A 10,183-nucleotide genomic window follows, 5' to 3' on the forward strand; every position below is an offset into this window, starting at 1 on the left:
CGCTATGACATGCACTGATCACCAGGGGGCAGATGCTCTGACTGGTAGGTTAGCTTGCTGCTGGGGTCCAGCAGATCAGAACTGAGCAAGATGGGCCAGACATGCCTTAGAGCCCTCCTGCAGTCCCTCCCTGGCTGGCCAACCTCCAACATCCCTCCCCAGCCCTGGTGGTGCACCAGTGGGGTCCCTTTGCCTGGCCTGTGCCCTCTCGTAATCCGGGACCCCTCAAGGGATGTCGGAGAGCCGTTTTGGCCTGATTTCGCAGGCCAGCCTGAGGGACCCCACTGATTCACAAATTCATGCACCAGGCCTCTTGTATACACAGAAGTCCCCACCCTGGTCCCTGATTGGTCTGTCCTCAGTAAATAAAAACTCAAAATCCTCATAGTTTGATTGGTCCAAAAGGCACTGTCCTCATTGGTCAGAATAGAACTACTCTGATTGGTTGGAGCTGCACAGGTCTGATTGGATGGGGAAAGCCTCAGCCCCATTGGTTGAAATAGGGTTCCAGGAACTCCTTCTGGCTCAGATGGCAGAAACAGTGCAGGCAGGCAGGGCAGTGCAGAGGCAGGGAGTCCAGTGCAGGCTTTTTCCTGAAGTGCAGTCTGCATGAGAGGCCCCTGTGCAGAAATGGCTACTAGGTTGTTGTTGTTGTTGTTTTTTTTTTAATTTTGAGGCCAGTTAGCCAGCAGAAGCTCTTCTTAGTAGACATCTTCTTTCTCAGGGTCCACAGTTTCCACCTGCAGGATCTCAGCCACCCCTGCTCTTGTCCCCAGCAAAGTCCAAAGATTTATTTGAGTCCCTAGTAAAACCAGAGGCTGGAGGGACCAGATCATGGAAGCCACAGAGAGGGGCACGGAGGCCATGGGAGGTTTTGTATTTTTGTTTCTTAATTGTAATAAATACATCTATAATAATAAAAGCATAATATGCTAATTAGACTGGATGTCCTTCTGGACGAAGCTGGTGCTGCGAGGGAAGCCCAGGTCCCGAGTGCCTGCTGGCAGCCAGAGGGAAGCCCAGGTCTTGGGTACCAGAAGGAAGCCGGTGCTGGCAGCTGGGGGAAGGAAGGCCTACTCTTGCACGAATTTTGTGCATCGGGCCTCTAGTATAGAATAAAAATCATCATTTAACCAAAGCACACAACTTAATAACTTCATGATGATGTGTAATCATCACCACCAGCCAGTTCCAGAACATTTTCATCACCCCCAAAGGAACGCTTTTGGGAGTTTTATGGAAGCTGTGGCACTTCTGCATTCTAGAAGGATCTCTCTTCTTGTTGCTTGGGGGATGGGCTGGGGTGATGGTGACACCAATTAGGACAAAGGCCAGCAAAGAGGCTGTTAATAGTGTAGGTGAGAGAAAATGGTGGCCCACAATGGGGCAGAGGTGGCTGGAAGGTGGGAAGAGTCCACAGTTGGTTTTAAGCGGTAGGATTGCTGAACGTGATGAAAGCGTGATGTGGGGAGTGACACAGGCTCCCAGATGGACTATTAGCGTGAGTGGTATTGTGATCTGCAGAGCTGGGAAATGCTGGAAGGCAAGCCGACTGGTCATGTCAGGGGAGAGGAGTCGATAATGAGTTCATTCTGGAGAATATTGAGTTTGAGACTCTGGGAGACATCAGAGCGGACATGGCCAGGAGGCAGTTGGAAATACTTTTTTAGGACAGAGGTTGGGTCATTCAGGACTTCTCAGCCTCAGCGCTGGTGACATTTGAGACCAGATAATTCCGTGTTTGGGGGGCTGTCCTGTGCATTGTGGGATGTTTAGCAGCATCCATGGACTCTACCGAGTAGATGCTGAGGACACCCCCTCCTTAGTTATGACAATCAAAGGTGACTCCGGACATTGCCAGATGTCACCTGGGGGCACAATTGCTCCGGTTGAGAACTACTTGGTCCCACGCTTTGGAGAGTCATTGGTGTATAGATGGCAGTAGTAGTTTTTGGGATGTTTGTGATGCTCAGAGACTGATGTGGTGTGAGAAGAGAGGCCCCACAGTGTTCAATGGGACAAACCAAAGGAGACCACAGGCTTACTTAGAAGGAGGGAGCAGGGAGGAGGGAAGAGGAAAAAACTCAGAAATGGACAGGTCACAGTGCTGGCTGCTACATGCATCTTCCTATATCCAACTACTTTTTTGGGGCCGCAGAGCATGACGGCTCGGAGCACAGGCCATGTGTATTACCGCGGGCAAATTGCTCAAGCTCCCGGTGCTTCCATTTCCTCGTCCATACAAGAGGGCTGATCTCCGTGCCCACCTTAGGGATCGTTGTGGTAATGACATGAATCATTGTGGGCACAGTGCTTGGAACAGGGCTTCTTGTTTATGGGAGCTAACCCAGTGCTGCTGCTCTTATTGCTCTACTCATTTCTAGACTTGGACCTTGCCCCATGTTATGGATTAAGCTAACTCCATCATGCATACAGTGAGCAAATGCCTATGGGAGACCTAGTCTGCACTGCTCCTAAGGAAGCAAAATGGAAGCTGACCTCACCCTATGGAAGGCATGGTTTGGGGTGGGGTGGGGGACACACACAATCACAAATGGGGCAAGCACTGTGATGGAGAAGGGCATGGGGCCTTGAGAGACCGAGATGGAGACGCTCTCTCTGCCTAGCTAGGGTACAACTTCTTCATATGTTGAGGGGCCCGGACACTCAACAAAGGAGCAGTTAGAGAGCAGGAGCCTCTCAAGCACATCTCTTACTGTCCCCCACCGTTAACACTAACATCAACCTGGAGAAAATGGCCTGCTTGTGCAGGTTGATGTTAGTATTGATGGTGGGGGACAGGGAACAGGGGACAGGGGACAGGGGACACACACAAACCTTCCCCCAAACGCCTCCCTGCCAGGGCTGATGCCACCCAGTGTGATGGAAAGAACTCCTTAAAGGCTCAGAGATTTGGGCCCTGATCGAGGCTCGACCTTCAGACCTGTAGCATGACCTTGAGCTTAGCCATTCCCCTCCTAGACCCTTAGAGTTCCATCACTCCTGTGCCTGAGCCCAGACCTCAGGGTGGAGCCAGAGCGAGGAGAGTGAGGCAGCTTTGTGGAAGTTCAGGGTCAGATCCCTTCTATGTTTAAAAATGTCAATACTCGGTTCATCATGAATAGTTGGATCATTAATTTTGATTTTTAAAAAAAAGCATATTATCTATCTGGATGACTGTGTCACTTGGTGTGCCCTTACATTTTGTACCCAGGGCAAAGGCCTCACTTGCCTCACCCTAGTTCTGACCCTAGGGGGCCTCCTGCTGGATCCACCCTTTAACTTGGAGGTATTTGGGTTAAAATGCCCTTTGTATTGCCATAATATCTTAGGGCATCCCAAGTGAGTTCACTTCTGCCCAGCTGGCATGGCTCAGTGGTTGAGTGTTGATCTATGAACCAGGAGGTCATGGTTCGATTCCCGATCAGGGCACACGTCCGGGCTGTGATCTCAATCCCCAGTGTGGGGGATGTAGGAGGCAGCCAATCGATGATTCTCTCTCATCACTGATGTTTCTCTTTCTCCCTTCCTCTCTGAAATTAATAAAAATATATTTAAAAAAATGAGTTCACTTCTGAGATCTGTTTTGAGTGTTTGGAGGCTCAAGGAAACACCCAGAGCAGGGGGTGCCATTCATCCATTCACAGATGAAGCAATGGAGGCACAGAGAAAGGAAATGATTTGCTCAGGTTCACAAATCAAGCTACCAAATACAGGAACTAGGAATCAAATCCCAGTTCAGGGGGATCTTTCTGCTCTGTCCCTGGGACAGTTTGACAGGCACAGTGAGACAGATGAATTCAGATGAGTTTAGTAATATTATTTTTTTTCACAACAATAACACATGTTCATTGTAGAAAATTTCAAAAATACATATAAGCAAGAGAAAGAGAATAAAAATATATTATAGTCCCACCAGTCAGGGGTAATACCTGTTAATACAATTTTGATGCATTTCTTCTATTCTTCATATCCATTTAGCTATTCTTGAGAAACATACACACACACACACACTTAACTGACTAGAAATTTTTCCATTATTCTTCCAGCATCTGTATGTTCCCCTTCCACCCTTAGGCATGCCTTTAAGTTTCACTAAAGTCTCAGCTTATATATAAACAAGGCCACCACCAGCCCATGTGGCACCAGCCCATATGGTACCTTTGTGTAAATTAGCAAAAGATGCCCCCTCCAGGTAGGGACACCTGGATTACCAGGTGCAACCAGAAAAACGTCCTTTTGCAAACCAGCCCTGGACCGGAGCACACAGTCTGGTGAGCAGGTGCAGTATAGATGTCACCCCCACCATGGCTGCTTGCTCGCAGGGGTGCCCTTGCGTAGAGCTCAACCTGCCTGAGCATATGTGGTGGCCCCGTGTACAAAGCATTCTTGAACAATGTAGGCATTTTTGAATCTTTTTTTTGAAGAAATAGGTATTAATTAAAGATTCATGCAAAATTCATGCACGTTATAAAATTACAGTTGGGATAAGTAGGGCAATAAGCCCAAACACGCTGACTCCAGACTTGCACTTTAAATCGAAATCTCTCTTCCAAATGAATTGCCCGTTTCTGTCTCCCTGGTATCCAGCAAAGCACCTGGCACAGAAACAATGCTCTGTATTTGTAACACTGAGTTGAAATGCATTGTGTGGTGGTTTTCAAATATGTCTGCCTGTACGCTGACACACCCGTATGAAAAGGTGGAGTCCAAGTCCTCTTCTCTTCAATATGGGCTGGTTTTCATATTTGCCTTTAACCAGTAGGTGCCAACAGAAGTATTGCTGCGTGACTTCTGAGGCTAGATTGTAAGAGATGATATGGCTTCTGTCTGGTTCCCCTCTGCCCCTCCCTTGACATGTGCCCTTGGATCTGAGCCACCATGTTGTGAGGAAGCCCAAGCAACCGCATGGAGAGACCAGGTGTTGAGAGTTCCAGCTGCAGCCCCCGCTGAGGTCCCACCGCCAGGCATGCCAGGGAGTGAGATTTCAGATGATTCCAGACCCCAGCCTTCAAGCTGCACCAGCTGAGGCTGAGTGGAGTGGAAATGAGCTGTCTGCAGATTTGTGAGCAAGATAAATGTCATTGTGTTCAATCACTCAGTTTTGGGGTTGTTTTTTAGGTAGAACTACATAAATGGAACAGTTAGGCTGTGGAATATTATATTTACAGTAGATGCTGTCAGTGTCTGCCCATCTCCTCTTGGCGCTCATCATTTCCCCTCAGGGCTTCCTACTATGAGCATCCATGACCCTCTGCCTGGGACATTCTTTGGCCTCAGGAGTCTGCATGACTAGTACATGGGGCAGGCTGTATGTGCTGGGGAGCTGGGACCCCTGGGCACAGCTCTTAACCCATGACGGATGGAGCTTTAGCTGCTCTGGCTCCCTTGTCTTCAGGTGAGGCAACTTCAGGTGTTGGTGGACGGTGAAGGAGGCAACACAAAGTGTTCTTGGAGGGGGAAGAAGATAAACCTAGGGTAAGGACATTTTAACTTTATTTGCTAAGTACTATCTTGTTTGTAACCCCCTTTCCTGCCATTATCTCATCAGATGCTTGGAGCACATCTGTCGATAAAGAACAGTCATTTCTGCCGAAGGGGAAAAGAGACTTTGTTGGTAATGGTGATGCCACTCCTTGAATCCCCACCTCCTGGTTGTTTAAACCCTGTGGCCTTTTTCATTTCTTGAAGGACTTCTCTGGCCACAGATACCCACAGAAGGGGCCACCCACTGTCAGATTTCCCCCCAAAACTCCGATTTCAAAGTATTATGAAGTGGTGCCAATTAAACCACAGATCTCAGTTTGGAAAATGGGATCGCCGAGCTGGTGCCCCAGGGCCAGCTCAGTGTTTCTCAGACCTGCCGGTGGGTGAAACGGAGGTGGTCAGCACCCCTGGGCTCCCACCCTGGCTCCTCAGCTCAGCAAAGGGCCAGCAACAAAGGAGCTGACAAGGAGCTGGAAGAAAACCTGGCAGGAAGCAGGAACCTCAGCCGGATGAGCAAGTGACCAGAACTAAGTCATCAAAGGACCTGGATGAAAGGAGGAAGATCACTCAGGGAGAGTTTAAACACAGGCAGCTTAAGTGGTAAGAGACCTAAAGTGAGGGATCAAAGACAGCTTCAGAATCACAGCTCAGCCGCCCCTGAGCTGCTGGAGCTGCTGAATCAAAGGCTGCGGGGGGGTGGGGGTGTGAGGGGGGTGTGTTTGTGGTGGGGAGGGAGGGAGTGCTGACACAGCAGGGCTTCACCTTCAAGCCAGAGGCACAGGCCTGGAGGCGGAGAGCTCCCAGGTAGAACCACGGATGACAGCCATTCCTTGTTTTCTTTCTTTAAAAAAAAATTTTTTTTAAATTGATTTCAGAGAGGAAGGGAGAGATAGAGAGAGAGAAACATCATTGATGAGAGAGAATCATTGATTGGCTGCCTCCTACATGCCCCCTACTGGGGGGTATCGAGCCCACAACCCGGGCATGGGCATGTACCCTTGGCTGGAATTGAACCTGGGACCCTTCAGTCCACAGGCTGACGCTCTATCCACTGAGCCAAACCGATGAGGGCATTCCTTGTTTTCTTTAACTTCATATTTGGAAGTAATTATAGGCTCACACAGAAAATTGCGAGAGCAGTGCACAGTGTCCTGGGAACCCTTCTTTTCCCGAAGCTTCCCCCAGGGGTTCCTCCTGGTTAACTGCACTGCGATATCACCGTCAGGTTATCAACATGCTGCAATTCAGTTAGCTAGACTGCAGACCTTATTTGTGTGTGTGTGTGTGTGTGTGTGTGTGTACTTATGTGCAGTTTCTCATACATATAGATTCGTGTAACCACCACCATAATTAGGGTAGAGACCTTACCTTCCCATCACCACAATGGACGTCTCTTGTGCTACCTGTTTATCATTGACTACCCACTGCCCCCCTGTGCCCGGTCCCTGGGAACCACTAATGTGTTTTCCATCTCCAGAATCCTGTCATTTCGAGAATATTACCTGGACGGAATCATACAGGGTGTAACCTCTTGAGACGGGCTTTTCTTCACTCAGCATCGTGCCTGCGGGATCCATCCAGGTTGTGGCGTGCATCAATTGCTCATTCCTTTTCACCCTCTAGTTGTATTCTGTGGTGTGGATATAGTACAGTTTGTCCATTCACCCACCGAAGGACATTGAGTGGTTTCCAGTTCTTGGCAGTTGTGACCACTGCTTTCACAGAATGGTACACAGGCTTGAATGGGGAGCCCCTTAAAAACACCCCTAAGGAACCCGCTGCTGCATTTGATTTAGGGGTGTGATTTGGATGTCCCCATCATGTCAGCTGTGCTGTGCTTTAGAGAGCCTGCAAGGAGAATTTCTCTCCTGCCTCAGGGACAGAAAGGCAGTGCTTCTTCTCTTCAACCTTCAGGAGGTTTTACCCAAGGAAACTGGGAATCCTGTCACGTATGAAGTTTCTCTCTTTGCTTTGGCCACCAGGACGTAGAGTTTGGGGCCAAAAACAGAAGAAAGAGTGAGGGAGCAGGAAGGTGGGGGAGATCAGGCACCCTTGCTAGACTTTGGGCACCTGGAGTGCCAGAGCTGTGAACTGTCTGTATTTGTACCCTCGCATGCCAAGCACAAGGCAAGATGCAGAAGAGCTGTGCCCAATTCTGTTGAGTCTACCCTTCTTCTACTGCCGTTTCCTCCCAGGGGACAGTGGACGCTCTGTCCAGGGGATCCAGGTAAGACCCCGGGTGACAAAGAGGCCATGAGCATGCGTTGATGTGAGAGTGGGAGGGAGGTGAACCTTTGGAGCCCTCAGAGGTAGAGAGCTAAGAGGAACCCAGATTTCAGGTCTCACAGAAGAGGAAAATAGTTCTGGGGACTGAGGTATATTACCCACTGTTTTTTTTTGTTTTTTTTTTTTAAATATATTTTATTGATTTTTTACAGAGAGGAAGGGAGAGAGATAGATAGTTAGAAACATCGATGGGAGAGAAACATCGATCAGCTGCCTCCTGCACATCTCCCACTGGGGATGTGCCCGCAACCCAGGCACATGCCCTTGACCGGAATCGAACCTGGGACCTTTCAGTCCGCAGGCCGACGCTCTATCCACTGAGCCAAACCGGTTTCGGCTATTACCCACTGTTTATCTTGCATCAGTTAAACAACCACCCAAACACACAAACACATATTAACCCATGTATAAAAAGACAACCTCTACAATTTCCTGTTAAGACCATGGCATGTGCGCGCGCGCACACACACACACTCTGAAAGGGAAATATTTTGGAATCAAAGGTTGAACTTTAAATGGAATATATTCGGACTTTCTTATTTTACTCAGTTCATTCAATTTGAGATCATACATTTTTAACATAAATGAAAATTGGCTTTTTTTTTTAAAGGGAGATGTTTTACTTCTTGTAACAGCAGTTCCTCCCCTGACTATGTAAAATGTAAATATTTCACATTGTCATACCCATCAATTAAAGTGAAACTAACCAGAGTCCATGTATGTGTAAATGTTTTATGCGCATATATACACGGTGAGTCTTAAGCTCACTTCCCTCTGGGTAGACAAAAAGAATAAAAGATGCATATAAGATTTCATCTCTGCTCAGAAAATTTCCTCATGAGGGGTGAAAAAGCTTGGATATTACTGTGCTTTTTGGCTCTGCAAAGGGCCATACTAAGCAAGTGGATGTACTGTATAACGGTGCTGTTAGAATTACATGGATGGGGTGGCAATTAAAAAAAATCTAAGAGATATTAGGGAGGTGCTAATGAATAAAAGGTTGTGAGGCACTGCTGGAGATCTGTATGGTTTAGGGTTGGCCTTTGAGACTTGCTAATCTTGATCGCAGGACACAGTATTAGCACCACCAGAGCTTGAGACTCATGTGTCATAATTGTGGAAGCTTGCTATGTGTCAGGCATGCCGCCAAGCCTTTCAAATGCATCATTTTACCCTGAGAATCAGACACTCGCATTGCACCCTTTTTACAAACAGGGTCTCTGAGGGGTGGAGAGGATAAGGCACTTGTTCAGTCAGGGTCCCGCTGTTGCTAGGCACTGGGGCTCGAATCAAACTCAGGCCATCTCACTTACTCATGTGAAGACCAGGTGTTTTTCTGGAGGTCTCGCCTGCAGCAGCTCCAGTGGGGGGCTCATTTCCCCTTCCTTATGAAATTTAAAAAGTCTGCCAAATGTTCTGGCCAGAGTCTCATTCCTTGGACTCCTACCACCCAGACCAGGAGTCGTCTCCATGGCTTCAGCAAGTCCAGATGTTGGAGGTCAAAAGAGGGAGCACAGGCCCATCATGATGGGCCTCCCACCCCCAGCAAGTAAGAGGGGATTCTCGGCTGAGAACGTGCCCCTTGGTTTCCTGATGAAAGCCTATTGTGCTAATTAAATAACCATGACTGGCCTGCTGCTGCTCAGGAGGCAACGCAAGGACCCACCGGGGAGGAAAACCACGCCATCCTGTGCGATCAGGAAGGAAAGCGTGGCTCTCCAGCAGCAACCGGAATGCATTTCAGGACAAGGAATGTCTCCACCATGGAGACAGGGCCTGGTCTAGAGTTCTCATTCAATCCCCTTAAAGAAACCCCGGTTCACTCATCCTGTCCTTCCTCCCCGTCCACACAGCTTCCAGACAGTTTTTAATGCAAAGATCATGACATGTCTCAGCTCAAAAATTCCTAGAGGGTCCCCCTTGCCCACAGCAGTGGTTGCCATCACCGAGGCCACGCGGTCCTTCACCATAATTATGGAAAGGGGCTTGAGAACACAAATGTGAAGTGACCATGGGCACAGACTGGATAAAGAGCCCAACGGGGCTTGCACACGGAATTCTCCCTATGAAATGCTTAGAGACAGTACGCAGGCCCAGTGGGCTATGGCTCTCCACTGGTCCCTCAGCCAACTGTGGAAGTAAACAAAGACCAGCCAAGTGAGAACAAGCAAAGGTTGTTCTTGAAAGCTGGCCAAAGTGCAGTGATGGTGGCTGACTCCCTTGTGTTTTGGCCGAGGCTCCAAGGCAGGCAGAGGAGAGGGAAGCTTTGTAGGGGGGAAATGGCAGGCGTCAGCCGGGCCCTGTTGGGAGGCTGGTGGCCTGGGGAAGCTGGACGTGGATTATTTAGAAGAAGGGCATCCTATGTGATTGGTGCAGGTGTATATCTGGCTTCCCTTGGTGGGTCCCAAGT

This window comes from Myotis yumanensis, unplaced genomic scaffold (genome assembly GCF_028538775.1).
Source record: "Myotis yumanensis isolate MYYU_CA2020_CCGP unplaced genomic scaffold, mMyoYum1.0.hap1 SCAF_4, whole genome shotgun sequence".
Classification (NCBI taxonomy): Eukaryota; Metazoa; Chordata; class Mammalia; order Chiroptera; family Vespertilionidae; genus Myotis; species Myotis yumanensis.